The 12068-nt window shown below is 40.0% G+C and overlaps 1 protein-coding gene across 12 annotated transcripts in view; it reads left to right on the top strand.

Moving 5' to 3' along the window:
* AUTS2 (activator of transcription and developmental regulator AUTS2) overlaps positions 1–12068 on the top strand; it is a 1193236-nt gene that overhangs the window by 723067 nt on the left and 458101 nt on the right. The window lies entirely within an intron of this gene.

The raw sequence follows: 12068 nt of genomic DNA, 5'->3' as shown, positions 1-12068 counted from the left end.
TTTCTAGCTGAAAATGCAAGGAGGAAATGTTCTACAAGGTGAGGAAATGGCACAGTTATGTTGCATGCAGTGGGAGGACAGGCGTAAAGGCAGGCCTCCTCCTCCCGCCTTGGACAAAAGAGGAGCTATTTGTTGACACTCAGATTTGGTTTGGAACCAAGGGGAGAACCTTGGCGTCATCAGCTAAGACCTGTCTGAAAGTGATGATGATAGCATATGTGAACATGAAAACTAGGCCGTACATTTTGGAAAATGATGTAAAAGGATTTGGCTTCTAAATGGAATCAAGCGGTAGAAACAGTTGTGTTGGCTCTCAGCAGATGAGGGTCTTGGGTCTTATGAATGTTGTCAATCACTAGTATAAAAATATTCTGGCCAAATTAGTATATGAGAACAACTATCTGATGAAGCTATCACTGCAAATATTTTTGTATTCATTGAAAAAAAATTGCCGAGGCAGAAGGATTGCTTGAGCCCAGGAGTTCAAGACCAGCCTGGGCAACATAGCAAGACTCTATCTCTACAAAAAATTTTTAAATTGACTGGGTGGGGTGATGGTGTGCATCTGTGGTCCCAACCACTCGGGAGGCTGAGGTGGGAGGATCGCTTGAGCCTAGCGGTTCAAGGCTACAGTAAACTGTGACCACACCACTGCACTCCAGCCTGGGCAACAGAGCAAGACCCTGTCTCAAAAAAAAATAATAATTACAGGGTTGGCCTCCCTGATCCTGTATATATTGTCTATGAAATTGACAAGTTTGGTGTGGTCTAAGAAAGTAAGTCATACTCGACACTGAAACTTTCCTAGGAAGAGCACTAGAGATGATGTGAGAAGATGTTATTGAGGAAAAGTTTGGGAATGGCACCTTGCCATGTGGCAGGACTTATTGCAGTTGCTATGTGTATATTTTTTCTTAGTTTTCTTCATGTTTTATGAGTAAAGACTTACAGTCGTTCTCTGTCTTTGCTTATGGGGAAGTTGAGAATTTTAGAGTCAAAAAGACCCAAAAGCCCACTCTGGCTTACCCTCTCATTTTCCTGAAGAGGAAAGTGAGGCCCAGTGAAAACCCACACAACTCAGGAGAGATGAGCCAGGGTCCAATTGTCCCTTCTCTCATTACTGCATTTTGCCCTTATTCCAGTGCTAAGGGACTTTTGGGGATGAGAGGAGAAAAGTGGGAGGCTGGAAGGAGTGAGGTTTCTTGTCCTCACAGCTAGTCACCCAGAGAAGCTTAAGAAATCATTACAGGCATTGTGGCTCACACCTGTAATCCCAGCTCTTTGAGAGACTGAGGCGGGAGGATCGCTTGAGAACAGGAGTTTGAGGCTGCAGGGAGCTGTGATGGTACCACTTCACTCCAGCCGGAGTGACAGAGCAAGCCCCTGTCTCTCAAACAAATATGAAAATAAAACTGAAAAAAAGAAATTACTTAAAATATTTTTCTTATGTAAAGAAGTACAAAATTTGAAACCCACTCTCCTAAACAATAGGAATTCGTACGAAGAGTGATGGGCATATATTATGCCTCCCTCTTCTTCACTCCTGTCCAGTGTGTCCTAGATATGGGCGTCACAATGGCTAGTATTTACCTAAATGAAATGGCAAAAAGTGAAGCTGAACCTTGTCTTCTTATGGAGAATATATTCAGAAGGTAGAATAAAAAGATATTTTAGGGTGATTGAGTTTAAACAAGTAGAACCTGGTCACTCCAACCCCACCCCCGATCAGATTCTCAAAAGTTAGACTTAGAAATCATAGTCCTGGATGTTAGTCACCCTTTCTGCAAGGGAATTGCTATTTGACCTTACATATTGCATGTGGACAAGTTCAGAGCCATCAGATCCACCTGAGAAAGGAGGCAGGAAAAGAGGGCAAGCCTTATCAAGCTGCTGTGGGGATGAATCCAGTCCGGTGGAAGAAACTATCCCACCTCTGAGCCCTGCCAGCACAAGCCATCTGTCTGCATCTAACAACACCATGGGCCTCAGCTCTGAAGCCCCTCCCTTGGTGACTCAGCAATCAAACTGTTCATTTTGCACATGTTTTGTGTTTGATTCATTTAGTCACTGAGTCTTCAGTTTCTCTGCCTGCTTTTTGCCCTGCTGATGGGGACCAGCCTCCAGGTCAGCACAGCAGGTTGAGCCTAGAGAGGCAATCACAGCCCCAGGATGAACTTTTTTTTTTGTCCCTGAAAGGGGCCTTTCCAGGAGACTCCCCAGGGGCTGCTGATATGCTCTTCCAAGGCTTTCCTGATTGTCTGTCCACCCATACCCAAGGGGAACTGATGTTGCTATCCTCTCCCATAGGCCTTTTCTAGGCTTTTTACCCACTTCCAGCCTGTCTCCTAGGGGCCTGATTGGCCCTCTCCACTTCTCCCAAGGCAGCCTTTCTTCACTTGCCTCAGCCACCTAATCTCTGTCCCACCAGTTTTGGGGTTTTCCTTACTCCATGCGTTTACCTTTCCACGCTTGCACATGCACACAGCACCGCATGAAAACTCCTAGGAATCTCTCCTTCAACATGGCTTAATAGTCCTTCTTACCTAATTTCCCAGTGACCGCTGACTCACAGTTACACAAAGGAAATGGACATACACCTGGAGCCCAGCTGACTTGGGCTAAGGTTGGTCATGGCTCTAGGTTTGGTTTACCTTATTGGCTAGAAGACAGTAGAGGCCCAGGCACTGTGTGCTTTATGGATCGTCTTTCTAATTTACTTGAACCTGGGATCCATGGTCACTTCTAAGAGTTCAAGTCTATTTTACTCTAAGTAGTTTCTTTGAGTAAGGTTGGACATTTATTTCCCTTGACATAAGGTAAACAAGTGTGCCTATGAGTGTGGCAACAATGAGGAAACATTGAATCCTCAAGTCACATTGGCATGCTTGTTGAGGCTTTTAAACGATCTCAGTATCACAGTTCTTGGTAATAACTGTAAAAACATAATCACAGGTGGCACTTGGCATGAAAGGTATGCTTGGTTCTTTTTTTTTTTTTTTTTTTTTTTTTGTGATGGAGTTTCGCTCTGTCGCCCAGGCTGTAGAGCAGTGGCACGATCTTGGCTCACTGCAACCTCCATCTTCTGGGTTCAAGTGATTCTCCTGCCTCAGCCTCCCAAGTAGCTGGGATTACAGGTGCCTGCCACTGCACCTGGCTAATTTTTATATTTTTAGTAGAGACAGCATTTTGCCATGTTTGCCAGGCTGGTCTCAAACTCCTGACCTCAGGTGATCTGCCCGCCTTGGCATCCCAAAGTGCTGGGATTACAGGTGTAAGCCACCACGCCCGGCCGCTCAGTTCTTACATAATGAGGACATCCATGGATTTTTAAATGGAGGTCTTTATGTTTCCAGTTCCGTGTCTTCCCACCTTCAGAAAGCACTATTTTGCTGAATTTGTCTAAAGGGCAGTAGCTTCTAGAGTAACCCCAGGAGCAGGTCTTCTCAAAATGCCTATTTATCAGCCTTTGCATGAGTTTTGGGGGAGCTGGATAGAATGGAAAAAGAAATGAGGAATGTTCTTCAGATATGACATTGTACAGATCTATTCTTCCAAAGAAATTTGCCTTGAGAATAGTACTCCAGACATGGAAGGGGCTCTAGGTATTTAGGCTATGGCAGAAGGTAACTTGTAACATCTTTTCAGAATTTTTGCAACCTCTGATTCTTTATTTGACATTTTTCTTTCTTAATAAGATGCACAGCTAGTACAGCAGCATCCTGTAATCCATGGATTTGGATGTTCTGGGCATAATCATCCCTCAAAATGCAATACAGGTGTGGTTAGTCTAAGCCATCTTCCTGCAAAAACTTTCTATTCCTCATCCCCTCCTTAGACTCCCTGTTTTTGTAATATGTTGTCAACTGAACCACATTTATCATAAAATTTATCATTTTCTTTGTATTTCTACTGAGATCTAGATAGTCATCAACATGGGACATCTTTCCAGCTTGAAGCAAAAATTCTTGGTACTTAGGTATCTCCTGTAGCCTTGGTAGAGGCATGTGTGGTTAGGCCTTTCTGAATATTGAAAAGAGCTCCCTTATCCCCCAGTTGGATCCATGGAACTCCTGGTCCCAACCACTGAATTCAGCACTGCCTTGTTTTTGCCTCAATACCACAATGATGGAGAGAAGCTCTACTTTAGGATTCTTATCTGACAAATTAGACAGCAGGACCCCTTCTACCTTCTAATATATTAGATTTAATAAAATAGGCATATACTCTCTACTCCAGAGAACCAAATGCCTTTCAGCTTGGGAAACTAAAATACAGGGGTGTTTGATTTGTGTGTGGTTTTGCTTGTTTGTTTTGAGACTGAGTCTAGGTTTGTCTCCCAGGCTGGAGTATGGTGGAATGATCATAGCTCACTGTAGCCTTGAACTCCCAGGCTCAAGCAGTCTTCCCACCTCAGCCTCCCTAGCAGCTGGGACTACAGATATGCAACACCACATCTGGTTTATTATTTTTTTTTAATAGAGACAAGGTCTTGCTTTGTTGCCTAGGCTGGTCTTGAACCCCTGACCTCAAATGATCTTCCCACCTTTGTCTCCCAAAATGCTGAGAGTGCAGGTGTAAGCCGCCATGCCCAGCAGAGTGAGTTGGTTTTTAAGATCACACTGCAAGTTTATGTAAGAATCACTTGAATAACTTTTTGTTCCTGTTGGGTTAAGCTGGTGGGCTAGATGCTTGGAAGTTGTAGACCTTACCCTCAAGAAGTTTCTGTACAAGAGAGCAAATAAGCAATAAGTAAAATTAACCACATTCAGCAGTAAAGAATGATTTTAAGCCAACAGTTTATGATGCAAGATTTAAGAGAATGGAAAAGAAGTTATTTCTTTTAAAAAAATCGTTTGAGATGAAATTCACGTAATATAAAATTAACAATTTTAAAGTGAACAGTTCAGTAGGATTTAGTATATCCACAGTGTTTTACAACCACTGCTTCTATCTTGTTCCCAAATATTTTCATCACTCCAGAGTAAAACCCCTTACCCATTAAGTAGTCTGTACCTATCCCTTCCTCCCCATTGCCCTTAGTCCCCGGTAATCTCTGATCTGTGTTCTGCCTCTTCAGATTTATCTATTTTGGAATCATACACTCTGTGACCTTTTTTGTCTGGCTTCTTTCACTTAGCATAATGTTTTGGAGGTTCAGCCATGTATGTGTGTATAATTACTCCACTCCTTTTTATAGCTGAATAATACTCCAGTATTTGTATATAACATGATTTGTTTATCTGTACATGCACTGATGGATGTTTGGGCTGTTTATACCTTTTGGCTATTGTGAACAGTACTGCCATGAACATGTGTCACATATACTTGTTTATGTACCTCGTTTTGGTTCTTCTGCATATATACCTAGGAGTGGCATTGCAGGACGATATGATACTTCTACATTAAACTTTTTGAAGATTGCCGAACTATTTTCTAGAATGGCTGAACCATTTCAAATTCCTACCAGCAATATATGAGGGTTCCAGTGACTCCACATCACTTCCAACACTTGATATTTTCCTTTTTCTTAAAATAGCCACTCTTATGGGTATGAAGTGGTACCTCATTGTAATTTTGATATGCATTTTCTTGACCAATGATGTTGAGCATCTTTTCATGTTTTTTGGCCATTTTTATATATTTTTTTAGAGAAATGTCTACTCAGGTTTTTTGCTCATTTTTCAATTTGGTTATTTGTCTTTTTGTCATTGAATTGTAAGCATTCTTTATGTATTCTGGATACTAGACACATATGATTTGCAAATATTTTCACTCTCTAGGTTGTCTTTTCACTTTCTTGATAATAAATGCCTTTTGATGCACAAGGTTTTTAATTTGATGAAGTCTTAGCCTGTTTATTCTGTTGTAACAAACTACTTGACACTAGAGAATTTATAAACAAAGGAAATTTATTTCTTACAGTTATGGAGGCTGGGAAGTCCAAGACCAAGATGCCAGTAGATTTGCTGTTGGGTGTGGGGTGCTCGCTCTGTTTCAAGATTACACCTTGTTGCTGTGTCCAAGTGGTGGAAAAGCAAAAATGCCAAACTCTGTGTGAAGCCTCTTGTATAAAGGCCTTAGTCCCATTCAAGAGGAAGGAGCCCTCATGACCCAGCCTCCTCCTAAAGGCCTCACCTTTAAAACTATTGCATTGGAGATTAAATTTCAACATGAATTTTGAGAAACATATTGAGAACATAGCAAAGTCCAGTTTATCTGTTTTTTCTTTTGTTGTTAATGCATTTGATATCACATCTAGGAATTTATGGCCAAATCCAAGATCATGAAGATTTACCACTTTACTTTCTTCTAAGAGTTTTATGGCTTTAGTTTTTATATTTAGGCTGCTGATCCACGTTGAATTAATTTTTGTACATGGTATGAGGTAGGGGTCCAATTTCATTGTTTTGTATGTGGATATCCAGTTGTCTCAGCATCATCTGTTGAAAAGATTATTCTTTTCCTGTTAAATAGCTTAGGCATCTTGTTGAAAATAAGTTGGCCATAGGCATATGGGTTTATTTCTCAACTCTCAATTCTATTTCATTGGTCTGCGTGTCTATCCTTATGTCAGTAGTACACTGGTTTGATTACTATAGGTTTGTAATTAAGTTTTGAAATCAGGAAGTATGAGTCTTCCAACTTTTTTCTCCTTTTACAAGACTATTTTGGCGATTGAGGGTCCATTGCAATTCCATACAAATCTGTGGATCAGCTTTTGCATTTCTGCAAAAAGATCACTAGAATTTTGATAGAGATTGCATTGGATCTGTACATTACCTTGGGTAGTACTGACATCTTAACAATACTGTCTCCCAACCCATGAACACAGGGTGTCCGTCTATTTATTCAAGTCTTTTAAAATTTCTTTTAGTAATGTTTATTTTATAATTTTCAGCATATAAGTCTTTCACCTTTTTGGTGAAATTGTTTCCTAGATATTTCATTCTTTTTGGATACTAGTGTAATTGTATTATTTTCTTAATTTCCTTTTTAGATTGTTCATTGCTGATGTGTAGAAAAACAGCTGGTTGAGAATTTTTGCATCAATGTTCATCGCGGATATTGGCCTGAAATTTTCTTTTTTTGTTGTGTCTCTGCCAGGTTTTGGTATCAGGATGGTGCTGGCCTTATAAAATGAGTTAGGGAGGAGTCCCTTTTTTTCTATTGTTTGTAATAGTTTCAGAAGAAATGGTACCAGTTCCTCTTTGTACCTCTGGTAGAATTCAGCTGTGAATCCGTCTGGTCCTGGGCTTTTTTTGGTTGTTAGGCTATTAATTGCTGCTTCAATTTCAGAATTTGTTATTGGTCTATTCAGGGATTTGACTTCTTCCTGGTTTAGTCTTAGGAGGGTGTATGTGTCCATAATTTATCCATTTCTTCTAGATTTTCTAGTTTATTTGCATAGAGGTATTTATAGCATTCTCTGATGGTAGTTTTTATTACTGTGGGTTCAGTGGTGATATCCCCTTTATCATTTTTTATTGTGCCCATTTAATTCTTCTCTCTTTTCTTATTTATTAGTCTGGCTAGTGGTCTATCTATTTTTGTTAATCTTTTCAAAAAAACTAGCTCCTGGATTCATTGATTTTTTTTTTTTTTGAAGGGTTTTTCATGTCTCTATCTCCTTCAGTTCTGTTCTGATCTATACTGGCAAACCAAATCCAGCAGCACATAAAAAGCTTATCCACCATAATCAAGTCGGCTTCATCCCTGGGATGCTAGGCTGGTTCAACATATGCAAATCAATAAACATAATCGATCATATAAACAGAACAAATGACAAAAACCACATGCTTATCTCAATAGATGCAGAAAAGGCCTTCGATAAAATTCGACACCTCTTCATGCTGAAAACTCTCAATAAACTAGGTATTGATTTAACATATATTGAAATAATAAAAGCTATTTATGACAGACCCACAGACATACTGAATGGGCAAAAGCTGAAAGCATTCCCTTTGAAAACTGGCACAAGACAAGGATGCCCTCTCTCACCACTCCTATTCAACACAGTATTGGAAGTTCTGGCTAGGCAGTCAGGCAAGAGAAAGAAATAAAGGCATTCAAATAGGAAGAGAGGAAGTCAAATTGTCTCTTTTTGCAGATGACATGATTGTATATTTAGAAAACCCCATTGTCTCAGCCCAAAATCTCCTTAAGCAGATAAGCAACTTCAGCAAAATCCCAGGATACAAAATCAATGTGCAAAAACCACAAGCATTCCTATACACCAATAATAGACAAACAGAGAGCCAAATCATGAGTGAACTCCCATTCACAATTGCTACAAAGAGAATAAAATACCTAGGAATACAGCTTACAAGGGATGTGAAGGACCTCTTCAAGGAGAACTACAAACCACTGTTCATAGAAATAAGAGAGGACACAAACAAATGGAAAAATAGTCCATGCTCATGGATAGGAAGAATCAATATCATGAAAATGGCCATACTGCCCAAAGTAATTTATAGATTCAATGTTATCCCTATCAAGCTACCATTGACTTTCTTCACAGAATTAGAAAAAACTACTTTAAATTTCATATGGAACCAAAAAAGAGCCTGTATAGCCAAGACAATCATAAGGAAAAAGAACAAAGCTGGAGGCATCATGCTACCTGACTTCAAACTATACTACAAGGCTACAGTAACCACAACAGCATGGTACTGGTACCAAAACGTAGATATAGACCAATGGAACAGAATGGTGGCCTCAGAAATAACACCACACATCTACAACCATCTGATCTGTGACAAACCTGACAAAAACAAGCAATGAGAGAAAAGATTCCCTAGTTAATAAATGGTGTTGGGAAGACCTGCTAGCCATATGCAGAAAACTGAAACTGGACCCCTTCCTTATACTTTATACAAAAATTAACTCAGGATGGATTAAAGACTTAAACATAAGACCTAGAACCATAAAAAGTCTAGAAGAAAACCTAAGCAATACCATTCAGGACATAGACATGGGCAAAGACTTCATGACTAAAACACCAAAAGCAATGGCAACAAAAGCCAAAATTGACAAATGGGATCTAATTAACTAAAGAGCTTCTGCACAGCAAAAGAAACTATCATTAGAGTGAACAGGCAACCTACAGAATGGGAGAAAAGTTTTGCAATCTATCCATCTGACAAAGAGCTACTATCCAGAATCTACAAAGAACTTAAATTTACAAGAAAGAAACAACTCGGTCAAAAAGTGGGCGAAGGATCTGAACAGACACTTCTCAAAAGAAGACATTTATGTGGCCAAGAAACATGAAAAAAACTCATCATCACTGGTCATTAGAGAAATGCAAATCAAAACCGCAATGAGATACGATTTCATGCCATTTAGAATGGCAGTCATTAAAAAGTCAGGAAACAACAGATGCTGGAGAGGATGTGGAGAAATAGGAATGCTTTTACACTGTTGGTGGGAGTGTAACTTAGTTCAACCATTGTGGAAGACAGTGTGGTGATTCCTCAAGGATCTAGAACCAGAAATAGCATTTGACCCAGCAATCTTATTACCGGGTATATACCTAAAGGATTATAAATCATTCTACTATAAAGACACATGCACACATATGTTTATTGCAGCACTGTTCACAATAGCAAAGACTTGGAACCAACCCAAATGCCCATCAATGCTAGACTGGATAAAGAAAATGTGGCATATATATACCACAGAATACTATGCAGCCATAAAAAGGGATGAGTTCATGTCCTCTACGGAGACATGGATGAAGCTGGAAACCATCATTCTCAGCAAACTAACACAAGAACAGAAAACCAAATACCGCATGTTCTCACTCATAAGTGGGAGATGAACAATGAGAACACATGGACACAGGGAGGGGAACATCACACACCAGGGCCTGTTGGGGGGTGGAGGGCTAGGGGAGGGATAGCATTAGCAGAAATACCTTATGTAGATGATGGGTTGATGGGTGCAGCAAACTACCATGGCATGTGTATACTTATGTAACAAACCTGCAGGTTCTGCACATGTATCCCAGAATTTAAAGTGTAATAATAATAAAAAAAGAAATACAGCTGATTTTTGTGTGTTGATCTTGCAATTTTGCTGAATTAATTTTATTAGCTTTGGGTTTTCTGTACATAGAATAATGTCTGCAAATAGAGAGGCCATTTCTTTCTTTTTCTTGTCTAATTGCCCTGGGTAGAACTTCCAGTGCAATGTTGAATAGCTATAGATAAAAGCAGGCATCTTCATCTTGTTCATGATCTTAGGAAGAAAAGCTTTGTCTTTTTCCACTGAGTACAATGTTAGCTGCAGGTTTTTCATAAATATTCTTGATCATGTTGAGGCAATTCCCTTCTATTTCTAGTTTTGTGAGTATTTCCAGCATGAATGGGTGTTGAATTTTGTCAAAGGCTTTTCTTGCATCATTTGAGATGGTCCTGTGGTAAGTAAAATCTTAAAGAGTAGGACTGATAACAGATACAGAGAAATGCGATTCTGGAGAAGTAAGTAACTAACTTACAGTGGTAGGTGCATGACTAGTATCTGCAGAGATTAGTGCACAATCTAAATCACTGTGTAGAGTATTGGGAGCAGAGGACTGAATGCAGTACAGGCAAGGGCAGATTCTGAGTAGATCAGGGAGGACTTGATTGACAGATTGCCTTCATCTTGTCTCCATTCTGGAGATCCTTATGGTTTCTGAGCCCAGTCAAACTAGGAATTGTACGCCTTGCTCATTGTTCTCTCCTTCTGTGTCTTTACTTCTCTTCCTTCTATTGACTTTCATGTCCCTCTAACAATCTTTCCTTTTTAATTTTGGTAGAAAAGTGTCATGTAAAACAAAGAAAAAATGGAGTTTTTTGGTACTGTGTGATAAATCTTATGATTTTTTAGAATTTAGGAGTACACATAAAATTGAGAAGTGAGCCAACTTTTTTGTTGGTTTATTTCTAGTTATGTATGGAGACAGACCAGCTAACCAGCCAACAGCTAGTGTCAGGGCTGTAAATTAGACTGGAGGAAAGAATGAACTGCACATTTCTAGCTCCTGGGCCAAGGTTCCTGAGATTTTTGCCAGCCCTCTTCTAGACAGCAGCTTGGTACCTCAGCTGTCCTTCTCATCAGGGAGACAGATGGAACCTCTGAGGTTTCCTGTTGAGGCGTCTCAGAATTCAAAGTTGTTATGATGTGTGGGCTTTGAAAATGCCACACGTCAGGGAAGCTGAGTTTTTGTTTCTCAGGCTTTCTTATATTGAGCATGTGTTCCTTTCTGTCTTTGTGGCATTAAGTTTCATTATGTGTGTCCCCAAGCCTTTTCCTGGAATCTCAACAGAGGATGGGTCTTAGCTCTGTTGGAAGTTACATTCCATTAAGTGTGCTCAAAGATCTGCTTTACTACACACTCTCTCCTGCCCAATTCTTAGGCCAGCCCCTTTTCCTCTCCCTACTCTTGTCTAATTAGTCCTCTCCTTCAAAAGGCAGCCCTTTCATGGGATTCTGCTCCCCGAAGTAGTGGGCCCTGACTTGAGGGCCAGCCCATCTTTGTCCATGGCCATACTTATCAGGGATGTGACTATTTAGCTCTTTAACCAGGAGTCTGTCCTTTCTAGAGACCTTCCAGCATACTATTAACCTAAGTGCATAGGCAGAGGAGACCAGGAGCACTTGGTACAAATGTTAATGGCTTTTTCATTAGTGTACTTCATCACAGAATTCCAGCTGTTGGTGGCAGGAGGTGACAGTGAGGCGTCTCTTGGATAAGAAGGACGTGGAGATCTACGGAGATGAAAACTGAAAAGATGCATATGATTAGTCATCAGAAAGATGTTTGACTTCTAAGTTTTTTCCAACAGCAGGTATGGCTGCATGGAAAATGCGTACATCCATTGTTGCAAGGCCTTTATTTCCTTATCACCATCATCAAGCAGTATTAATGAAGAAGCCAATTGTGCATGACATAGTGCAGGTCTCTGTATGTAGTTATGGAAAACGCTTCCACAGTTAAATTGAGTATGGATATGTAAAGTGATTAACCAAGACTTGACAGCTCACACAATTCTTTAATTGCAGCAAGCATCTCAAGTAAATAC

This window comes from Pan paniscus, chromosome 6 (genome assembly GCF_029289425.2).
Source record: "Pan paniscus chromosome 6, NHGRI_mPanPan1-v2.0_pri, whole genome shotgun sequence".
In the NCBI taxonomy this organism is placed as follows: domain Eukaryota; kingdom Metazoa; phylum Chordata; class Mammalia; order Primates; family Hominidae; genus Pan; species Pan paniscus.
This window is presented reverse-complemented; position numbering and strand designations above follow the sequence as displayed.